The sequence below is a fragment of the Ranitomeya variabilis genome, chromosome 1, assembly GCF_051348905.1.
Source record: "Ranitomeya variabilis isolate aRanVar5 chromosome 1, aRanVar5.hap1, whole genome shotgun sequence".
Lineage (NCBI taxonomy): Eukaryota > Metazoa > Chordata > Amphibia > Anura > Dendrobatidae > Ranitomeya > Ranitomeya variabilis.
In genome coordinates this window covers 534,547,183-534,569,068 of record NC_135232.1, presented here as the reverse complement: position 1 = coordinate 534,569,068, position 21,886 = coordinate 534,547,183, and the positions used below count along the sequence as shown (strand labels likewise).

The 21,886-nt window shown below is 42.2% G+C and overlaps 1 protein-coding gene and 2 long non-coding RNA genes across 3 annotated transcripts in view; 2 read left to right on the top strand and 1 right to left on the bottom strand.

The window, feature by feature from the left end:
* The window catches only part of LOC143766682 (excitatory amino acid transporter 5-like), a 2,075,093-nt gene that overhangs the window by 1,047,451 nt on the left and 1,005,756 nt on the right, over positions 1-21,886 (top strand). The window lies entirely within an intron of this gene.
* LOC143800330 (uncharacterized) lies at positions 356-3,170 on the bottom strand. The gene is made up of 3 exons (XR_013220537.1): positions 3,082-3,170; positions 2,829-2,993; positions 356-545 (listed from the first exon to the last, which is right to left on the bottom strand). It is a non-coding gene; the product is annotated as an uncharacterized LOC143800330 (long non-coding RNA).
* LOC143800225 (uncharacterized) lies at positions 3,825-6,639 on the top strand. The gene is made up of 3 exons (XR_013220536.1): positions 3,825-3,913; positions 4,002-4,166; positions 6,450-6,639. It is a non-coding gene; the product is annotated as an uncharacterized LOC143800225 (long non-coding RNA).

Sequence of the window (21,886 nt, the reverse complement as noted above, 5' to 3'; positions counted from 1 at the left end):
TAACTGTTTTGTAGAATATATTAAGTGTATTTTCATTATGTGCACCCCTATTTTATACAGATACAATGTGCCCATCAATAAAATGCTAAATGTAGTAAATAATGACACAATAGTGAATAGATTAAATATAAATATAAATAATACATAAATAACTAATAATTCATAGTGCAAAGTGTAAAATGAAAAATGAAAAATGAAATAAATAATTGGAAATAATAATAGATAAATAAAAAAACAAATAATAAGAAAAGGTTATTATAATAAATAAAATAAAATTGAAAGTATATATCTATATATATTATTGGATAATAAATAACAATTAATTAATAATATATTTTAGAATAATAATCATCATACTAATCTCATAACTATAAATACATACATATATAAAGTACATACAACACAGAGCTACATCTGAATACAAACAGTGAAATAATAGCAGTTCTTCAGAAAATGATGGAGTTCCGTTTTCTCTTTTTAAGGAGCTGCCTGATTGAAGTTCAGGTACCTTCGTATGGACCCACATAAATACCTCCGAATAGACACTATCAAATATAAATATAGATAACATAAGTCAAAAAACAAGATTAAAACAAAAAGAAATTTATTATAAATATAAAACCATGTAAAAACACCATAAAAACAGGATACCTGATTGTTTAGGAATGTGTATTAAGAATATCAAACCCTCACAAATATCTACATATCTACCTGTGTATCTACCATACATATTCATATATACACAGAAAGAACATGATACTACAGAAATGCACTAAAACCGAGGTTTTCATTCAGGCCTTGGGGAGTTAATGTGCCTAGTCTATATATCCAACGACTCTCTAATTGGGCTAGAGACTTTCCCAGATCTCCACCTCTTATTCCCAATAAAATTTGGTCAATCGCTTTTATTTTTAGACCTCTAGGGTTACTATTGTGGAAGATCTTGAAATGTCTTGGCAGAGTTTTCAAGGTTTTTATGTCATCATTGGTACTTGACTTTTCAATATCTAGTATGTGTTCACGTGTGCGGATTTTTAGTTCCCTTGTGGTAAGGCCTATATAGATCTTACCACAGGGACATTCTGCGTGGTAAATTACGCCTTTAGATGAACAATTGAGAGTTTTACGAATCTCATATTTCCTAGTCCCATTAAAATTGGAAAAGGATTTGCTTTTTATTAAATTACCACAAGCTTTACAGCTACCGCACGGAAAGAAACCTTTGGTCGAAGATACTGGTTTAACTGGCTGTGAAAAATGACTATGAACCAATAGGTCCTTCAGATTATTTGACCGTCTCGCCACCATAGAAGGTTGGTCAGATATGATTGTTTTCAAAATAGGATCCGTTTTTAACACATTCCAATGCCTTCTTAAAATGGAAGAAACCTCATTCCATTGTTTGTTATAGTCCATTATCATTCTTATTGGTTGCTTCTTCTCCATATCTCTTGTATTTGGGGCATATAACAATTCCTCACGTGATTTTGAGAGGGCCCTCGAATAGCCTCTCTTAATTTGCCTTCTGCTGTATCCTCTCTCTTCAAAACGTCGAGAAAGGTCACATGCTTGATCAAAAAATGTTTTTTCCTCAGTACAGATTTTACGAATCCTCAAAAATTGTCCAATGGGTATTCCATTTATAGTGGAATTATGATGGGCTGAGGACGCATGTAAGAGGGAGTTCGTAGACGTTGGTTTACGAAATACGTCAGTTACAATAGTACCATTCGGAAGGGTTGAAATTTTTAGGTCAAGGAAATCCAAATCACGGCCCATTTTGTAAGTTAGTTTTATGTTTAAGTTGTTACAATTCAGTTTTTGTATAAAGGAAACAAGTTGCTCTGAGGTTCCTTCCCAAATAAACCAAATGTCATCAATAAAACGGATCCAGCCTTGCACATGTTCAATGCCATCTGGGGGGTTATTGATGAAAATTTCTCGTTCCCAGGCCCCCAAAAAAAGATTAGCATATGAGGGGGCACAAGTGGCCCCCATTGCTGTACCCTGTTTTTGTAAAAATATTTTTTGGTCAAAAGTAAAAGCATTGTGTTCTAGGACGAAACGCAATAAATCCAAAATTGTCTGGGCTAAGGGTTTATCCAAACCACTTTCTTCCAGAAACAAAGCGACAGCCCTCAGACCATCATTATGTCTGATTGAGGAATATAAAGATTCCACATCGGCAGTAACCATAATGGAACCGTCTTCTAGTTGTATATGATTGATGCGTCTAAGAGCTGCCGATGTGTCTTGTATAAATGAAGGAAGTGTACCAACAATGGGCTTTAGATAGTAATCAATGATTTTACCGATGGTTTCACATAAACCTCCATTACCTGATACAATAGGCCGCCCAGGTGGATTTTGGGGATTTTTATGCAACTTAGGCAATAAATAAAACGTGGGAAGACGAGGATGTAACTTTTTGATGTAATCAACCACTCTTTTAGGTATAATGGAATCATCATATGCCCTTTCCAGGATGTGAATCAAATCATCCTGGAAACGAGACATAGGGTTGAAAGTAAGTTGACAATATTCACTAGAATTACCCAGAATCTTATAAGCTTGATCTCTATACATGTTATTAGGCCATAAGACAAGGTTACCGCCTTTGTCGGCCGGTTTTATTACGATATCCGACAAATTACGGAGTTCAGTAATAGCTTGTCTTTCCTCATTATTCAAATTAGATATCCATTTGGGACTATCAGGCAATGTTTCTATGTCCTTTATTACCAGTTTTGTGAAGACTTCAACCGATGCACTAGTATTTAGGGAAGGAAAAGTTTTGGATTTTTGTATTAGATGGTTAGGAAACCTACCTCCAATGCTTGCTAAATTTTCTTCCTCCAGGCTCTCCAAGTCACGTAAAGTCTCTCTTTCTAACTCTGACAAAGACACATTCTCTCCCTCCGTTTTATGATGTAATTTCTGTAGAATTAGTTTCCTCGCGAACAGATGTATATCTTTCACGGCTTTAAATTTATCTAAATAAGAGGAGGGAGAGAAAGTTAAACCTTTTTCTAAGACCTCAATTTGAGGACCCGTCAATGGATATTGGGAAAGATTAACTACCTTCATTCTGTCCGACTTTTTATTGTGGAATGTTTTCTTATTAAAGATATCTGGGTATCTTTTGCTATAATTTGTACCCATTCTCGTTTGTGATGAACCCTCTTTAGGTCCCTCAGTGTCGCTGCAAGATATGCTGCTTTCAGAGCAGGAGGAGACTTCATCTCTTGACCTTGTAGGGGGATGACGATACTGATTAGATTTTTGTTTCGGTAGTTGCCATTTAAATATCAAGTCTGAATCGTAGTCTTTCGTATCTCTCAAATATTTTTTATATTTAATCTGACTGATGTCCGACTCCCATTTATCAATGTCCTTTTCGATCATTTTTATGCAATTGTCAAATAGTTCGGTGGTTAAATTTTGTTTAAGAGTCTTCTGTAAATCTTCAATCTCTTTATCAATAATAATCAAAGATTACTCTTTGATTATTATTGATAAAGAGATTGAAGATTTACAGAAGACTCTTAAACAAAATTTAACCACCGAACTATTTGACAATTGCATAAAAATGATCGAAAAGGACATTGATAAATGGGAGTCGGACATCAGTCAGATTAAATATAAAAAATATTTGAGAGATACGAAAGACTACGATTCAGACTTGATATTTAAATGGCAACTACCGAAACAAAAATCTAATCAGTATCGTCATCCCCCTACAAGGTCAAGAGATGAAGTCTCCTCCTGCTCTGAAAGCAGCATATCTTGCAGCGACACTGAGGGACCTAAAGAGGGTTCATCACAAACGAGAATGGGTACAAATTATAGCAAAAGATACCCAGATATCTTTAATAAGAAAACATTCCACAATAAAAAGTCGGACAGAATGAAGGTAGTTAATCTTTCCCAATATCCATTGACGGGTCCTCAAATTGAGGTCTTAGAAAAAGGTTTAACTTTCTCTCCCTCCTCTTATTTAGATAAATTTAAAGCCGTGAAAGATATACATCTGTTCGCGAGGAAACTAATTCTACAGAAATTACATCATAAAACGGAGGGAGAGAATGTGTCTTTGTCAGAGTTAGAAAGAGAGACTTTACGTGACTTGGAGAGCCTGGAGGAAGAAAATTTAGCAAGCATTGGAGGTAGGTTTCCTAACCATCTAATACAAAAATCCAAAACTTTTCCTTCCCTAAATACTAGTGCATCGGTTGAAGTCTTCACAAAACTGGTAATAAAGGACATAGAAACATTGCCTGATAGTCCCAAATGGATATCTAATTTGAATAATGAGGAAAGACAAGCTATTACTGAACTCCGTAATTTGTCGGATATCGTAATAAAACCGGCCGACAAAGGCGGTAACCTTGTCTTATGGCCTAATAACATGTATAGAGATCAAGCTTATAAGATTCTGGGTAATTCTAGTGAATATTGTCAACTTACTTTCAACCCTATGTCTCGTTTCCAGGATGATTTGATTCACATCCTGGAAAGGGCATATGATGATTCCATTATACCTAAAAGAGTGGTTGATTACATCAAAAAGTTACATCCTCGTCTTCCCACGTTTTATTTATTGCCTAAGTTGCATAGAAATCCCCAAAATCCACCTGGGCGGCCTATTGTATCAGGTAATGGAGGTTTATGTGAAACCATCGGTAAAATCATTGATTACTATCTAAAGCCCATTGTTGGTACACTTCCTTCATTTATACAAGACACATCGGCAGCTCTTAGACGCATCAATCATATACAACTAGAAGACGGTTCCATTATGGTTACTGCCGATGTGGAATCTTTATATTCCTCAATCAGACATAATGATGGTCTGAGGGCTGTCGCTTTGTTTCTGGAAGAAAGTGGTTTGGATAAACCCTTAGCCCAGACAATTTTGGATTTATTGCGTTTCGTCCTAGAACACAATGCTTTTACTTTTGACCAAAAAATATTTTTACAAAAACAGGGTACAGCAATGGGGGCCACTTGTGCCCCCTCATATGCTAATCTTTTTTTGGGGGCCTGGGAACGAGAAATTTTCATCAATAACCCCCCAGATGGCATTGAACATGTGCAAGGCTGGATCCGTTTTATTGATGACATTTGGTTTATTTGGGAAGGAACCTCAGAGCAACTTGTTTCCTTTATACAAAAACTGAATTGTAACAACTTAAACATAAAACTAACTTACAAAATGGGCCGTGATTTGGATTTCCTTGACCTAAAAATTTCAACCCTTCCGAATGGTACTATTGTAACTGACGTATTTCGTAAACCAACGTCTACGAACTCCCTCTTACATGCGTCCTCAGCCCATCATAATTCCACTATAAATGGAATACCCATTGGACAATTTTTGAGGATTCGTAAAATCTGTACTGAGGAAAAAACATTTTTTGATCAAGCATGTGACCTTTCTCGACGTTTTGAAGAGAGAGGATACAGCAGAAGGCAAATTAAGAGAGGCTATTCGAGGGCCCTCTCAAAATCACGTGAGGAATTGTTATATGCCCCAAATACAAGAGATATGGAGAAGAAGCAACCAATAAGAATGATAATGGACTATAACAAACAATGGAATGAGGTTTCTTCCATTTTAAGAAGGCATTGGAATGTGTTAAAAACGGATCCTATTTTGAAAACAATCATATCTGACCAACCTTCTATGGTGGCGAGACGGTCAAATAATCTGAAGGACCTATTGGTTCATAGTCATTTTTCACAGCCAGTTAAACCAGTATCTTCGACCAAAGGTTTCTTTCCGTGCGGTAGCTGTAAAGCTTGTGGTAATTTAATAAAAAGCAAATCCTTTTCCAATTTTAATGGGACTAGGAAATATGAGATTCGTAAAACTCTCAATTGTTCATCTAAAGGCGTAATTTACCACGCAGAATGTCCCTGTGGTAAGATCTATATAGGCCTTACCACAAGGGAACTAAAAATCCGCACACGTGAACACATACTAGATATTGAAAAGTCAAGTACCAATGATGACATAAAAACCTTGAAAACTCTGCCAAGACATTTCAAGATCTTCCACAATAGTAACCCTAGAGGTCTAAAAATAAAAGCGATTGACCAAATTTTATTGGGAATAAGAGGTGGAGATCTGGGAAAGTCTCTAGCCCAATTAGAGAGTCGTTGGATATATAGACTAGGCACATTAACTCCCCAAGGCCTGAATGAAAACCTCGGTTTTAGTGCATTTCTGTAGTATCATGTTCTTTCTGTGTATATATGAATATGTATGGTAGATACACAGGTAGATATGTAGATATTTGTGAGGGTTTGATATTCTTAATACACATTCCTAAACAATCAGGTATCCTGTTTTTATGGTGTTTTTACATGGTTTTATATTTATAATAAATTTCTTTTTGTTTTAATCTTGTTTTTTGACTTATGTTATCTATATTTATATTTGATAGTGTCTATTCGGAGGTATTTATGTGGGTCCATACGAAGGTACCTGAACTTCAATCAGGCAGCTCCTTAAAAAGAGAAAACGGAACTCCATCATTTTCTGAAGAACTGCTATTATTTCACTGTTTGTATTCAGATGTAGCTCTGTGTTGTATGTACTTTATATATGTATGTATTTATAGTTATGAGATTAGTATGATGATTATTATTCTAAAATATATTATTAATTAATTGTTATTTATTATCCAATAATATATATAGATATATACTTTCAATTTTATTTTATTTATTATAATAACCTTTTCTTATTATTTGTTTTTTTATTTATCTATTATTATTTCCAATTATTTATTTCATTTTTCATTTTTCATTTTACACTTTGCACTATGAATTATTAGTTATTTATGTATTATTTATATTTATATTTAATCTATTCACTATTGTGTCATTATTTACTACATTTAGCATTTTATTGATGGGCACATTGTATCTGTATAAAATAGGGGTGCACATAATGAAAATACACTTAATATATTCTACAAAACAGTTATAGTTCTGTGTAGTATAAATAATTTTATTATTATTTTATTATTAACATTATAAGTAACTTATATCACTACCTATCACATTGTTCACATCTTTATTCATTTAGTATATGTGTATTCCGGTTCCCCTTTCCTTTGTCTTAGATGTAGCAGAGCTTCTTCTGTTCTGTTGTTCTCATTGTAGGGAGGTGCGCTTCCACTGTATAAGTCAGCCTGGACTTCCGGTCCTGCGCAGAGGAGCTGTTATGCATTCCAGCATGCGTTCCAGCGCAGATACCGGAAGTCATTTCTTTCCAGCCCGGCTCAGACTTGCATTACCATGGAAGCGCCCACTTCTGCCCACCAATGAGATTCACTTTTTCCATTCACCGCCGGTATTTAGACCCATCCTTTTCCATGTAATAGCCACGCCCCCATAGAGGAAGCACTAGCGAAACGGCGCTGTCGGGGTGAGAGCACGCACTTCACTTAGGACCGCATCCATTGCCAGGTATGATTACAGGTCTGTCCACATTACTTTATGCAATAAGCTGGATCTTTGTTCATATAACTTTGTAGTGGCACATTTGTGTGCCATATATTAGCACTGAGCACTCTGCACTTTAGACTAAAAGTCATAGTGTGGCTATCTTGCAATGACATACGTGTATATCAAGTCTTTATATTTAATACTCAGTACCTTATGCGAGATGTATTATACACATAGCACTTTATGCTAGACCCATAATTTCATCATGGCACACTTTGGGCATTATATACTTTTATAGAATATCCAGCATCCCTAATTATTAAATAGTTTACATATATACAAATTGCATTGGTACACTTTAGTTCCTTTTCAAGGTCACATTTATTTATTTATTTTTATATATGCAAGAAACATTCATCACTAGCACTTTATGTAGCAATTTTTGCACATTCTGTGTATTTGTTATAGATATTTATTTACTAGCACTTTATGTAGCAGTTTTTTGCACATATAATTAAGTGTTATATATGATTGGCATTAGCACTTTATGTAGCAATTTTTGCATTTTTTGTATATATTTGTTATAGATATTTATTTACTGGCACTTTATGTAGCAGTTTTTTGCACATATAATTAAGTGTCATATATGATTGGCAATACAGCTAATTGTATTCATCAGTTTAGAAACATGTTTCTTTCTAGGTATTAATTTCCTGTACTCACCTGACCCTGTATATATACATTGACTTTTCAGGAGTCCCGTTTTTTGCGTGCTCTATTTTGTGTGGTTCAAACAGCTTTTTTACATGTTTTTAATCATTTAATCATTTTCTCAATAAAATTATAATTATTTTAATATTTTGCTGTTTCGTCTTTCTACTCCGCATTTAGGTGGTAGTGTGTATTTATTACAATTTTTGACGTGTTGCAAAGTAATTTTTCTTCTAAGACTGTGTTTAATATATGAATGAAACTCAGTCATGGCTGGGCACTGTACATCTTGAGGCAGGCAAGGTTGTGAGTGATAACGGAAGAAATTTCATGGCTGCCATAGCCCTTTCCCAACTGAAACACATTCCTTGCCTGGCTCACACCTTAAACCTGGTGGTGCAGTGCTTCCTGAAAAGTTACCCGGGGTTACCAGACCTGCTCCTCAAAGTGCGCAGACTTTGCTCGCATATCCGCCGTTCGCCCGTACACTCCAGCCGTATGCAGAACTATCAGCGGTCTTTGAACCTTCCCCAGCATCGCCTAATCATCGACATTTCAACAAGGTGGAACTCCACACTGCACATGCTTCAGAGACTGTGCGAACAGAGGCGTGCTGTTATGTTTTTGTGGGAGGATACACATACACGGGCAGGCAGTTGGATGGCAGACATGGAGTTGTCAGGTGTGCAGTGGTCGAAGCTACAAGACCTGTGCCAAGTCCTTCAGTGTTTTGAGGAATGCACATGGCTGGTTAGTGCAGACAACGCCATAATAAGCATGAGCATCCCCCCTAATGCGTCTGCTGATGCAAAGTTTGATGCACATAAAGGAGCGGGCGTCTGCAGCCGAGGAAGAGGAAAGCCTTGATGACAGTCAGCCATTGTCTGGTCAGGGCCGTGTAGAGGACGCGGTATTGGGCGAAGAGGAGGAGGAGGACGACGAGGATGATGGGGATGAGTACTTTTTGAATGAGGAAGCTTCTCCTGGGCCAACAGAAATTTGTGGCGTTGCAAGGCCGGGTTCTGTTTTTTTAAGGGAGACAAGTGACGTAGATTTGCCTGTAAGAGCCCCTCCAACCAGCACAACCGCAGATTTGACAACTGGAACTTTGGAACTTTGGCACACATGGCGGATTATGCCTTACGTACCCTCAAAAGGGACACACGCATTATTAAAATGATGAGCGATGACGATTACTGGTTGGCCTGCATCCTTGACCCTCGCTATAAAGGCAAATTGCAAAATATTATGCCACATGAGAACCTCGAACAAATATTAGCAACCAAACAAGCTACTCTTGTAGACCGTTTGATTCAGGCATTCCCAGCAAACAGCGCCGGTGATGGTTCTCACACGAGCTGCAGGGGGCTACAGGGCAGAGGTGTTAGACGTGCACAGATCAGAGGTGGCGTTGGACAGAGGGGTTTTCTGACCAGGTTGTGGAGTGATTTCGCAATGACCGCAGACAGGACAGGTACTGCAGCATCTATTCAAAGTGACAGGAGACAACATTTGTCCAGTATGGTTACTAACTATTTTTCTTCCCTTATCGATGTTCTCCCTCAACCGTCATTCCCATTTGATTACTGGGCATCAAAATTAGACACCTGGCCTGAATTGGCAGAATATGCGTTGCAGGAGCTTGCTTGCCCAGCAGCTAGTGTGCTATCAGAAAGAGTATTCAGTGCTGCTGGTTCAATATTAACCGAAAAAAGGACTCGTCTGGCTACCCAAAATGTGGATGATCTCACCTTCATTAAAATGAACCACTCCTGGATTTCAAATTATTTTGCCCCACCTTTCCCGGCTGACACCTAGCTTTCCTATAAAAAGGTCTTGCTTGTGGACTGGTCTTACTGAGTGTTCCAATCTGTTAATTTGCAGCAGCTGTTTGTCCAGCATACGACATGTTTACACCTCCCCCAATGGGAAAAATCCCCCCACGGGGCCGTTGTCTCGCCTCTTGGCGCAAGCACCCGTTACAGTGCTGATTGTCTGAAGAGGTGGGTGTGCCCGCTTTTGGTCGACGGCACTGCCACTGGGTCCCTCATAGTACAATGTAGTGTCTCTGGCGGTGGTGGTGCGCACCCAACGTCAGACACACCGTTGTAACATGAGGGGCCCTGGGGCGGTACCGCCAGCCACAAGAGAGTCCCCCCCCCAGCTCAAACTGTGCTCTACCACGTGCAAAATTATCTCGCACAGCTCCACCAATGTTTAGTCTATGCACTGACATCATTCAATGCCTGGCACTGACAAACAATACCAATTTGTTTGCATCTATGATGCTAGTTAAAGTAGTCTGGGTCAGTGTCCTATATTGACACCAGTAAATACTAATTTACTGCCAAATTACTTTGTCATAAACTCTGCAGATGAGCCCACCCCTGTACCTAAGCATGCCACCCTTTTTTTACTTATAGTTGTTTTGCGAGACATTCACATCTATTTATTTTTTTGGAGTACTAACTGTGTCAGACACTCCTTGCAATACTCCTCCACTGACCACAATGCTGCCTGCCTGTGTATCCATGTAACCGATGTAAAACTGCCATGACTGCCTACTGTTTGTTATTTTAGGCCTTTGTGAGCCTGTCTGCGGCCCCTACTTGCAATACTCCTCCACTGACCACAATGCTGCCTGCCTGTGTATCCATGTAACCGATGTAAAACTGCCATGACTGCCTACTGTTTGTTATTTTAGGCCTTTGTGAGCCTGTCTGCGGCCCCTACTTGCAATACTCCTCCACTGACCACAATGCTGCCTGGAGTGCCTGCCTGTGTATCCATGTAACCGATGTAAAACTGCCATGACTGCCTACTGTTTGTTATTTTAGGCCTTTGTGAGCCTGTCTGCGGCCCCTACTTGCAATACTCCTCCACTGACCACAGCAATGCTGCCCGTGTACCCCTGGAACCTATTTAAAAGTTCATAGAGCCTAGTTATATATTTTATTTACTATTAATAAGGCCATGATGGACTACGCTGTACCACGCTACAAGCTAATCAGTCGACACTTCTTTTGCGAGAAAAGCCATCCCAACCCTCCACCAGCATGTAGAAGACCGCATTGTCCATGCACTCTGGCAATCTGTGAGTACAAAGGTGCACCTGACAACAGACGCATGGACCTGTAGGCATGGCCACGGAAGATTACGTGTCCATTACGGCACAATGGGTTAATGTGTTGGATGCATGGTCCACAGGGGACAGCCTACTAAGTCTGTCTGCAGTCCCTAATTCTAATTGTCCCCCACTGTCTAAATCTGAGCTTCCACCTTCTGGCTTTCGGCCTATAGTATCAGAAATTAAACTGCATTTGGCCTTCAACTTTGGGTACGGCCTACTAACGGTGTCTGCCCCTGCCTGGTGTTTGTCCTCAACTGAATACAGCTGAGCTTCAACCTTCTGGCTCTCATTAAGTGCTGTTTTTAAATAAAAAAATGGTGTTTAGGGCCTACTAACGGTGTCTGCCCCTGCCTGGTGTTTGTCCTCAACTGAATACAGCTGTGCTTCAACCTTCTGGCTCTCATTAAGTGCTGTTTTTAAATTAAAAAATGGTGTTTAGGGCCTACTAATGGAGTCTGCCCCTGCCTGGTGTTTGTCCTCAACTGAATACAGCTGAGCCTCAACCTTCTGGCTCTCATTAAGTGCTGTTTTTAAATAAAAAAATGGTGTTTAGGGCCTACTAACGGTGTTTGCCCCTCCCTGGTGTTTTTCCTCAACTGAATACAGCTGAGCCTCAACCTTCTGGCTCTCATTAAGTGCTGTTTTTAAATAGAAAAATGGTGGTTAGGGCCTACTAACGGTGTCTGCCCCTGCCTGGTGTTTGTCCCCAACTGAATACAGCTGTGCTTCAACCTTCTGGCTCTCATTAAGTGCTGTTTTTAAATAAAAAAATGGTGTTTAGGGCCTACTAACGGTGTCTGCCCCTGCCTGGTGTTTGTCCTCAACTGAATACAGCTGAGCCTCAACCTTCTGGCTCTCATTAAGTGCTGTTTTTAAATAAAAAAATGGTGTTTAGGGCCTACTAACGGTGTCTGCCCCTGCCTGGTGTTTGTCCTCAACTGAATACAGCTGTGCTTCAACCTTCTGGCTCTCATTAAGTGCTGTTTTTAAATAAAAAAATGGTGTTTAGGGCCTACTAACGGTGTCTGCCCCTCCCTGGTGTTTTCCCTCAACTGAATACAGCTGAGCCTCAACCTTCTGGCTCTCATTAAGTGCTGTTTTTAAATAAAAAAATGGTGGTTAGGGCCTACTAACGGTGTCTGCCCCTCCCTGGTGTTGCCCTCAACTGAATACAGCTGAGCTTCTACCTTCTGGCTTTCGGCCTATAGTATCAGATATTAAACTGCATTTGGCCTACTAGTGTGGTTGGGCCCTTAAAACAGTGTCTGCTGCTCTTGGGTTTGCTACTCCACTGAACAAAGCAGTGCCGCCTGTTTAGTCCTGTTACCAATTTTGAACTGCATTTAGCCTACTTTATTCTTTGGCCCTATATCTGTTTCCTCCTCATCCTGCCCATTGCCCAGCCACTGCTAGATGAGTCTGCTGGTACATTGACCCAGAACACTACATTCCCCTTGCACTCTACACAGCCAGAATCTGACCCTGCTGGAAGTAAGGTCCCCCTTACCGCATGTTAAACCACCTTACACAGGGACAAAGAGGAAGGTGCAGATGAAAGTGCAGGTTCCTTCATCAGGTGGGGGGGCATACTCGTTGGCGACGTCACTGGCACAGGGCCCCTCAGAGTACGCAAAAGTGTCGCTGCTGGTGGGAGCCACCCCCGCCATGCAAACACACCGCCGTACTTTGAGGGGCCCTGTGCCAGTGCCAATGCGAACGAGTGGGCCCCCCCTGCTTGCTCAGGATCACAGCACTTGCAACGTTGAAATACTTACCTCTCCCTGCTCCACCGCCGTGACGTAGTCCACATTTCCTGGGCCCACTAAAGCCTTGAACCAGCCCTACCCCCCACAACTTTTGCCAAATGACCCCCAATTTCCTATGCCCAACTATTATTATAAAGTGAATTAAGATTGACAAGCTTCAGAAACAAGAATGGTTGTTTTTGGCATTAAAATGGGCACTGTAGGTGTTTTCCTGGCCTCCACTCACTGCCGACTATGGTTCCCCATTGACTTGCATTGGGTTTCGTGTTTCGGTCGATCCCCGACTTTTAGCGATAGTCGGCCGACTGCACTCGACTCGACTCTGGACAAAGTCGGGTTTCACAAAACCCGACTCGACCTTAAAAAAATGAAAGTCGCTCAACCCTACCGACCGGCTCAAGGACCCCAGGGGAATCAGACAAAAAGCTCCTAGAGAGGGTATCAGCCTTAACATTCTTAGAACCCGGAAGATACGAGACAACAAAATCAAAACGGGAGAAAAACAGGGACCATCGGGCCTGTCTAGAATTCAGCCGTTTGGCAGACTCGAGGTAAATCAGATTCTTATGATCGGTCAAGACCACAATACGATGTTTAGCCCCCCTCAAGCCAATGTCGCCACTCCTCAAATGCCCACTTCATAGCCAACAACTCACGATTACCGACATCATAATTGCGTTCCGCAGGCGAAAATTTTCAAGAGAAGAAGGCACACGGTTTCATCAAGGAACCATCAGAATTCCTCTGAGACAAAACGGCCCCTGCCCCAATCTCAGAAGCGTCAACCTCAACCTGAAAAGGAAGAGAAACATCCGGCTGACGCAACACAGGGGCAGAAGTAAATCGGCGTTTAAGCTCCTGAAAGGCAGAAACGTGTTGTGAATTCCGCTCTTGGGCTCCCTCCGGTGGTTGTAAGTGGCACTTTTGTGAGTTCTGCTCTTGGGCTCCCTCCGGTGGATTTAATTGGAACTGCTGCTCCTTGGATTTAGCAGTCAGCAGCTGCTTCCACTGATCGTCTATTCTGGCTCGGCTATTTATCCTGGCTCTATCCTTCAGCCAGTGCCAGTTGTCAATGGTTCCTGCTTGGATTCACATCTCTCTTGGATTTCCCTGATATTCTGACCAGTTCAGCAAAGATAAGTCCTTGCTTTGTTCTTTTGCTTTCCACTTGTTGTGGACTTTATCGTTCAGCACATTCTATGTTTTTTTCTAGTCCAGCTTGTCAGTATGGATTTATTCAGTTAAGCTGGAAGCTCTGGGAAGCAGATTTACCCTCCGCACCTTTAGTCAGGTGTGGAGATTTTTGTAAACTCTGTGGTGGATTTTTCTAGTTTTTAATACTGACCGCACAGTATTCTGTCCTGTTCTATCTATCTAGCTAGATTGGCCTCCTTTGCTACATCCTAGTTTCATTCTGTGTATGTCATTTCCCTCTCCACTCACAGTCAATATTTGTGGGGGGCTGTCTGTCCTTTGGGAATTTTCTCTGAGGCAAGATAGCTTTCCTGTTTCTATCTTTAGGGGTAGTTAGTCCTCCGGCTGTGACGAGGTGTCTAGGGAATGACAGGAACATCCCATGGCTACTTCTAGTGTTGTGTTAAGCTCAGGAACTGCGGTCAGTACAGGTACCACCTCCTCCAGAGCACGTCCCATGTTGCTCCTAAACCACCAGTTCATAACAGAAACGGCCGCAGAGGACCAATACGTCACATCGGCGCCTTTCTTCATCAAATCGGTCAGGGGTTTAACCACACTGGAGAAGTTGGCAATGAAAGGGCGATAAAAATTAGCAAAGCCCAAAAATTTCTGAAGGCTCTTCACGGATGTGGGCTGGATCCAATCATGAATGGCCTGAACCTTAACCAGATCCATTTCTATAGATGAGGGAGAAAAAATGGAGCCCAAAAAAGAAACCTTCTGTACTCCAAAGAGGCACTTAGACCCCTTCACAAACAAGGCATTATCACGAAGGATCTGAAATACCATCCTGACTTGTTTCACATGAGACTCCCAATCATCCGAAAAAATCAAAATATCATCCAAATACACAATCATGAATTTATCAAGATAATTCCGAAATATATCATGCATGAAGGACTGAAACACAGATGGAGCATTAGAGAGTCCGAATGGCATCACAAGATATTCAAAATGGCCCTCGGGCATATTGAACGCAGTTGTCCATTCGTCGCCCTGCTTAATACGAACAAGATTATATGCCCCTCGAAGATCAATCTTAGTAAACCAACTAGCACCCTTAATCCTGGCAAACAAATCAGAGACCAAAGGCAAAGGGTATTGGAATTTGACCATGATCTTATTCAAGAGGCGATAATCAATACAGGGTCTCAAAGAGCCATCCTTCTTGGCAACAAAAAAGAAACCTGCTCCCAATGGAGAAGAAGATGGCCGAATATGCCCCTTCTCCAAAGACTCCTTAACATAACTCCGCATGGCGGCATGTTCTGGCACAGACAGGTTGAAAAGTCGACCCTTAGGGAACTTACAGTCTGGAATCAAGTCAAAAGCACAATCACAGTCCCTATGCGGTGGAAGGGAACTGGACTTGGGCTCATCAAAGACATCCTGGAAATCTGACAAAAACTCAGGAACTTCAGAAGAGGGGGAGGAGGAAATTGACATCAAAGAAACGTCATCATGAACCCCCTGACAACCGCAACTAGTCACAGACATAGATTTCCAATCCAACACCGGATTATGCACCTGTAACCATGGAAACCCCAGCACAATAACATCATGCAGATTATGCAACACCAGAAAACGACAGTCTTCCTGATGGGCTGGCGCCATGCACATGGTTAACTGTGTCCAAAACTGAGGTTTATTTTTAGCCAATGATGTAGCATCAATGCCCCTCAAAGGGATAGGACTCTGCAAAGGCTGTAAGGGAAACCCACAACGTCTGGCAAATTCTAAGTCCATTAAATTTAAAGCAGCGCCTGAATCCACAAGTGCCATGAGAGAAAATGACAATAATGAGCAGAACAGGGTCACAGATAACAGAAATTTAGGTTGTACAGTACTGATGGTCACAGAACTAGCGATTCTCTTGACACGCTTAGGGCACTCAGAAATAACATGAGCAGAATCGCCACAGTAAAAACACAACCCATTCTGACGTCTGAATCCTTGTCGTTCAGCTCTAGACACAATCCTATCACATTGCATAGGCTCAGGACTCCGCTCGGAAGACAACGCCATAGTGTGCACAACTCTGCACTCACGCAAGCGCCGATCAATTTGAATGGCCAGAGACATAGAATCACTCAAACCAGCAGGCGTGTGGAACCCCACCATAACATCTTTAACGGATTCAGAAAGACCCTTTCTGAAAATTGCCGCCAAAGCATCCTCATTCCATTTAGTCAAGACAGACCATTTTCTAAATTTCTGGCAATATGATTCTGCCGCTTCTTGACCCTGTCACAGGGCCAACAAGGTTTTCTCAGCATGCTCTACAGAGTTAGGTTCATCATACAATAACCCAGGCGCCAAAAAAAAGGCATCTACATTAAGCAATGCCGGATTCCCAGGTTCCAGGGCAAATGCCCAATCCTGGGGGTCGCCACGCAACAGAGATATGACAATTTTAACCTGCTGGATGGGATCACCAGAGGAACGGGGCTTCAGAGCAAAAAACAGTTTAAAGTTATTTTTAAAGCTCAGAAATTTAGACCTGTCCCCAAAAAACAGATCAGGAGTTGGAATTCTAGGCTCTAAAGCTGGAGTCTGAAAGATATAATCAGAAATACCCTGTACTCTAGCAGCAAGTTGATCCACACGAGAAGCAAGTCCCTGAACATCCATGTCAGCGCCAAACTCCTGAACCACCCAGAGGTAAAGAGGGAAAAAAAAACACAACAGAGTACAGAAAAATAAATGGCTCAGCACTTTATTTCCCTTCTTCTGAGATGCAGTTAACTCATTGTTGGCCAGTTGTACTGTTATGATCTGGTGGCCCAGGAGTAGCATTGGACGTACTCTGGAGAAGGTGGTATCTATACTGACCGCGGACCCTGAACTTAACACCGCAACTAGAAGTAGCCGTGGGATGTACCTACTGATCCTAGACACCTCGACACAGCCGGAGGACTAATTAACCCTATAGATAGAAAAGGGAAAACTATATCACCTCAGAGAAAATTCCCAAAGGATAGGCAGCCCCCCCACAAATATTGACTGTGAGAGGAGAGGGAAAAACATACACAGGCTGAAAACAGGATTTAGCAAAGGAGGCCAATCTAGCTAAATAGGAAAGATAGGACAGAGAACTATGCGGTCAATATTAAAATACTAGCAAATATCCACCACAGAAAATACAAAAGACTCCACATCTAACTAAAGATATGGAGGGTATTTCTGCCTCTCCAGAGATTCCAGCTTGACTGCATAAATCCTTACACAGATTAAGCTGGACAAGAAAAAACAAGAAATGCACTGAACAATGAGGCCCACAACATGTGGGCTGCAAAACAAGCAGAACTTATCATGGTGAAAAGACTAGGAAGCAGGAAAAACCATGAAGGGATGTGAATCCTCCAGAATACAATGGACAACTGGCACTGACTGAAGGGTGAGGCCAGACTAAATAGCCCAGTCCAGAGTGGACACACCTGATAACTGCTGTGAAGGACAGACAGCAGCACTACCACTTTTAACCACCAGAGGGAGCCCAAGAACAGAATTCACAACATGTAATGTTAGGACTGGTGGAATGCACCAAATAATAATTGGAGATGATATAAGGTGCGTTCGCAGTCCGGGGTCCACCGTGCAGCTAAGATACCTGTTGCTTAGTAAAGACGGACTTTATGGCGGTATAATGTGAGTACACACACGGGTTAGCTTCACCCGGTATGCAGGAAGTGAACCCTGTTGCGTCACAGGGCCGCGATACCGCACAGAGAGCGCAAGGAAGGCGACACAGAACTCTGCCCCAAGACTCAGGGTAAAAGTCCCTCTAGATATCTTGCGCTCGACACCGCTACTGTGGTGCCAGGGAATAAACTAAACATTTACAGCACCGGAGTATGCGCAGAGCCGCTCTGGCAGACGCCACTAACCACCTTAACTAGGGCCAGGAAAGCGCACTATCTGTGCACGGCACCGCTCTGGCGGTCGCTGCTAACTAGATACAGTATCTTGTGCTTATGTGCAGGATAGCACTGTCGGGCGCTAGGTAGCTCTACCATTCGCGAGAAAGCAACAACACTATGGATGGAAATGATTCGGAGCTTTGACCCATAGACAGGCATTCATCCACACACACAAGTTAACAAGTTTACACTAGCGCATGGCCGAACGGCCATGCGAACCTTTTATAGTAGTAGTGCTCTGGGACTTTCCTGATGGTCCAATAGGAGCCGCAAAAGAACCTGAGCATGTGACCACTGACCTCCAATGGGAGGTCATCCCGTGGACATGCTCAGTGTGGGAAAAGCAGGACTTAGTCCCTGAAATGCCTGCTCACTGCTGATCAGTGCTGGCTACAAAGGCAGAGCCTGGAAAAGTAGAAGGACGCACAGCGCATATATCAGCTTGAGCCAGACGCTAGGATTGAAGTCTCTGCTGAGCAGGTTCCACTGTGGCTGGTAGAGAATGGGAGACTGCAGTGGACATGGTTCGAGATTCCCCCTGTGCAGCGGCGGGAACTTGACACCTAACAGCGGTCCCCTAGAAACTGGGACAGGAAGGTCGAGCGAGAAGATGTGGGTCTTTCTTGTTGCCCACTTTCACCTTGGCCTCGTCCTCGTCCTCTGCAAGCACCATCATCATCCTGTTCCTTGCCCATTTTAAATTGACTACTGCACTATTTCAAATGCTCAACACAAATATATTTATTAGTAGTGAAATAATATCTGGTCAGTTTGTCTGCAAATCTACGATTTTTCAAACCCAAACACCAGGCAGGTCTCAGCCTGACATAATAGACTGTATTTAATTTGTGAAGTTAATTTATGCAAAATAGTGCTGTATAGGGTTGAGCGAAACGGGTCGTTCATTTTCAAAAGTCGCCGACTTTTAGCAAAGTCGGCGTCTCATGAAACCGAGCCGATCCCAGCGTTGCATCGGCCATGCGGTACGCGACTTTCGCGCCAAAGTCGCGTTTCAATGACGCGAAAAGCGCCATTTCTCAGCCAATGAAGGTGAACGCAGAGTGTGGGCAGCGTGATGACATAGATCTCAGTCCCCACCATCTTAGAGAAGGGCATTGCAGTGATTGGCTTGCTTTCTGCGGCGTCACAGGGGCTATAAAGGGGCGTTCCTGCCGACCGCCATCTTACTGCTGCTGATCTGAGCGTAGGGAGAGGTTGCTGCCGCTTCTTCAGAAGCAGGGATAGTGATAGGCAGGGTACATAAAGCTGCAAACCGCTTGTGCTGTAGCGATTTCCACTGTCCAACACCACCTTTTGTTTGCAGGGACAGTGGAAGCTAAATTTTTTTTTCCTCAGCGCTGTCGCTCATTGGGCTGCCCTAGAAGGCTCCCTGACCCTGATAGCTGTGTTGCTGTGCCTGTGTGTGTACGACGCTGTGCAAACCAACTGCTTTTTTCAAAGCACAAATCCTCTTGTTCCTTCCTTTCTGCACAGCTATCTTTTTTGTTTGTCCACACTTTTTATTTAATTTGTGCATCAGTCCACTCCTTATTGCTGCCTGCCATACCTGGCTGAGATTACTGCAGGGAGATAGTAATTGTAGGACAGTCCCTGTTTTTTTTTTTATTTTTTTGTGGGAGATTAAGATTGGCATTTCTGCTAGAGTGCCATCCTTGTGTGTGCCATCTCTCACTCAGTGGGCCATAGAAAGCCTATTTATTTTTTTGCTTGATTTGGGTTCTAAAATCTACCTGAAAAAAAATCACTACATCAATCAGTGGGAGAAAAATATTGGCCTCAGGGCTTGTGTGCCACTCCTGACTCCTGTGTGTGCCATCTCTCACTCAGTGGGCCATAGAAAGCCTATTTATTTTTTTTGCTTGATTTGGGTTCTAAAATCTACCTGAAAAAAAATCACTACATCAATCAGTGGGAGAAAAATATTGGCCTCAGGGCTTGTGTGCCACTCCTGACTCTTGTGTGTGCCATCTCTCACTCAGTGGGCCATAGAAAGCCTATTTATTTTTTTTGCTTGATTTGGGTTCTAAAATCTACCTGAAAAAAAATCACTACATCAATCAGTGGGAGAAAAATATTGGCCTCAGGGCTTGTGTGCCACTCCTGACTCCTGTGTGTGCCATCTCTCACTCAGTGGGCCATAGAAAGCCTATTTATTTTTATTATTTGGTTTCTAAAGTCTCCCTGAAAAAAAAAAAAAATTCAAACAGTGGGAGGTTAATATTGCCCTTTCTGCTTGTGTGCCACTCCTGACTCCTGTGTGTGCCATCTCTCACTCAGTGGGCCATAGAAAGCCTATTTATTTTTTATTATTTGGTTTCTAAAGTCTCCCTGAAAAAGAAAAAAAAAAAACAGTGGGAGATTAATATTGACATTTGTGCTTGAGTGACAGTCCTGCGTGTGTGGCATCTCTGTGATTTGGTGCCACAGGAAACAGAGCGTGTAACATTGTGCCTGATTTTCCTTGTGGTCTCACCAACCTGTTAAGGGATATTGAAATCATACTGAAGTTATAGCTCACCGTGTAAGTTGTTTGACAGCAACAAATAAAGTTACTTTGGTTAAGTTTTTAAAACAATGAGGAAGTCTGGTGCAAGAGGTCGTCGTGGCCGTGGGCGTTCATTGTCAGCTGGTAATGATGGTAGTGGTAGTGGAGCATCAGGTGGTCGTGGGGATAAAAATATTCCACCTAAGTCTGGAGCTGTGGAGCCAGTTTCGTCATCTGGCTACACAAGGCCTCGAACGCTCTCTTTTCTGGGAGTAGGAAAAACGCTTTTAAAGGCGGAGCAGCAACAGCAAGTTTTGGCTTACATTGCAGACTCAGCCTCTAGCTCTTTTGCCTCCTCTTCTGAAACTGGTAAATGTAAAAGCAGCGCGTCGCTTGTGGATGTTCACGGTCAGGGACAAGTCGCTTCCTTGTCCTCTTCAGCAAAAACTACAACAAGAGAGAAGGATGCAGCAGGCGACACAACGGGTTACTCCATGGAGCTCTTTACACATACCGTCCCTGGCTTAGAAAGTGAAACACTTAACAGGCCATGCCCATTACAAGTAGATTCTGACATGGAGTGCACTGATGCACAGCCACAGCCAGAGTACTATGCTGCTCCTTTGACTCAGACCACCACATTGCCCTCTCAGGGTACTGATCCACAATCAGACCCTGATGAGACTATGTTGCCCCGCCACGAACGCTATACCACCGACCGACACAGTGACACAGACGAAGTTGCACACGAGCTCAAAGAGGAGGTAATAGATGACCCAGTTGTTGACCCCGATTGGCAGCCATTGGGGGAACAGGGTGCAGGCGGCAGTAGTTCAGAAGCGGAGGTGGAGGAGGGGCCGCAGCAGGCATCAACATCGCAACAGGTTCCATCTGCCAGGCCCGTATCTGGCCCAAAACGCATGTCAAAGCCAAAACCTGTTGGATGACAGCGTGGCCATCCGGTTAAAGCTCAGTCTGCAATCCTTGAAAAGGGATCCGATGCTAGGAAGAGTGCAGTCTGGCATTTTTTAAAACAACATCCAATTGATCAGCGCAAAGTCATCTGTCAAAAATGTTCAACTAGCTTAAGCAGAGGTCAGAATCTGAAAAGTCTAAATACTAGTTGCATGCATAGACACTTAACCACCATGCATTTTCAAGCCTGGACTAACTACCAAACGTCCCTTAAGGTTGTAGC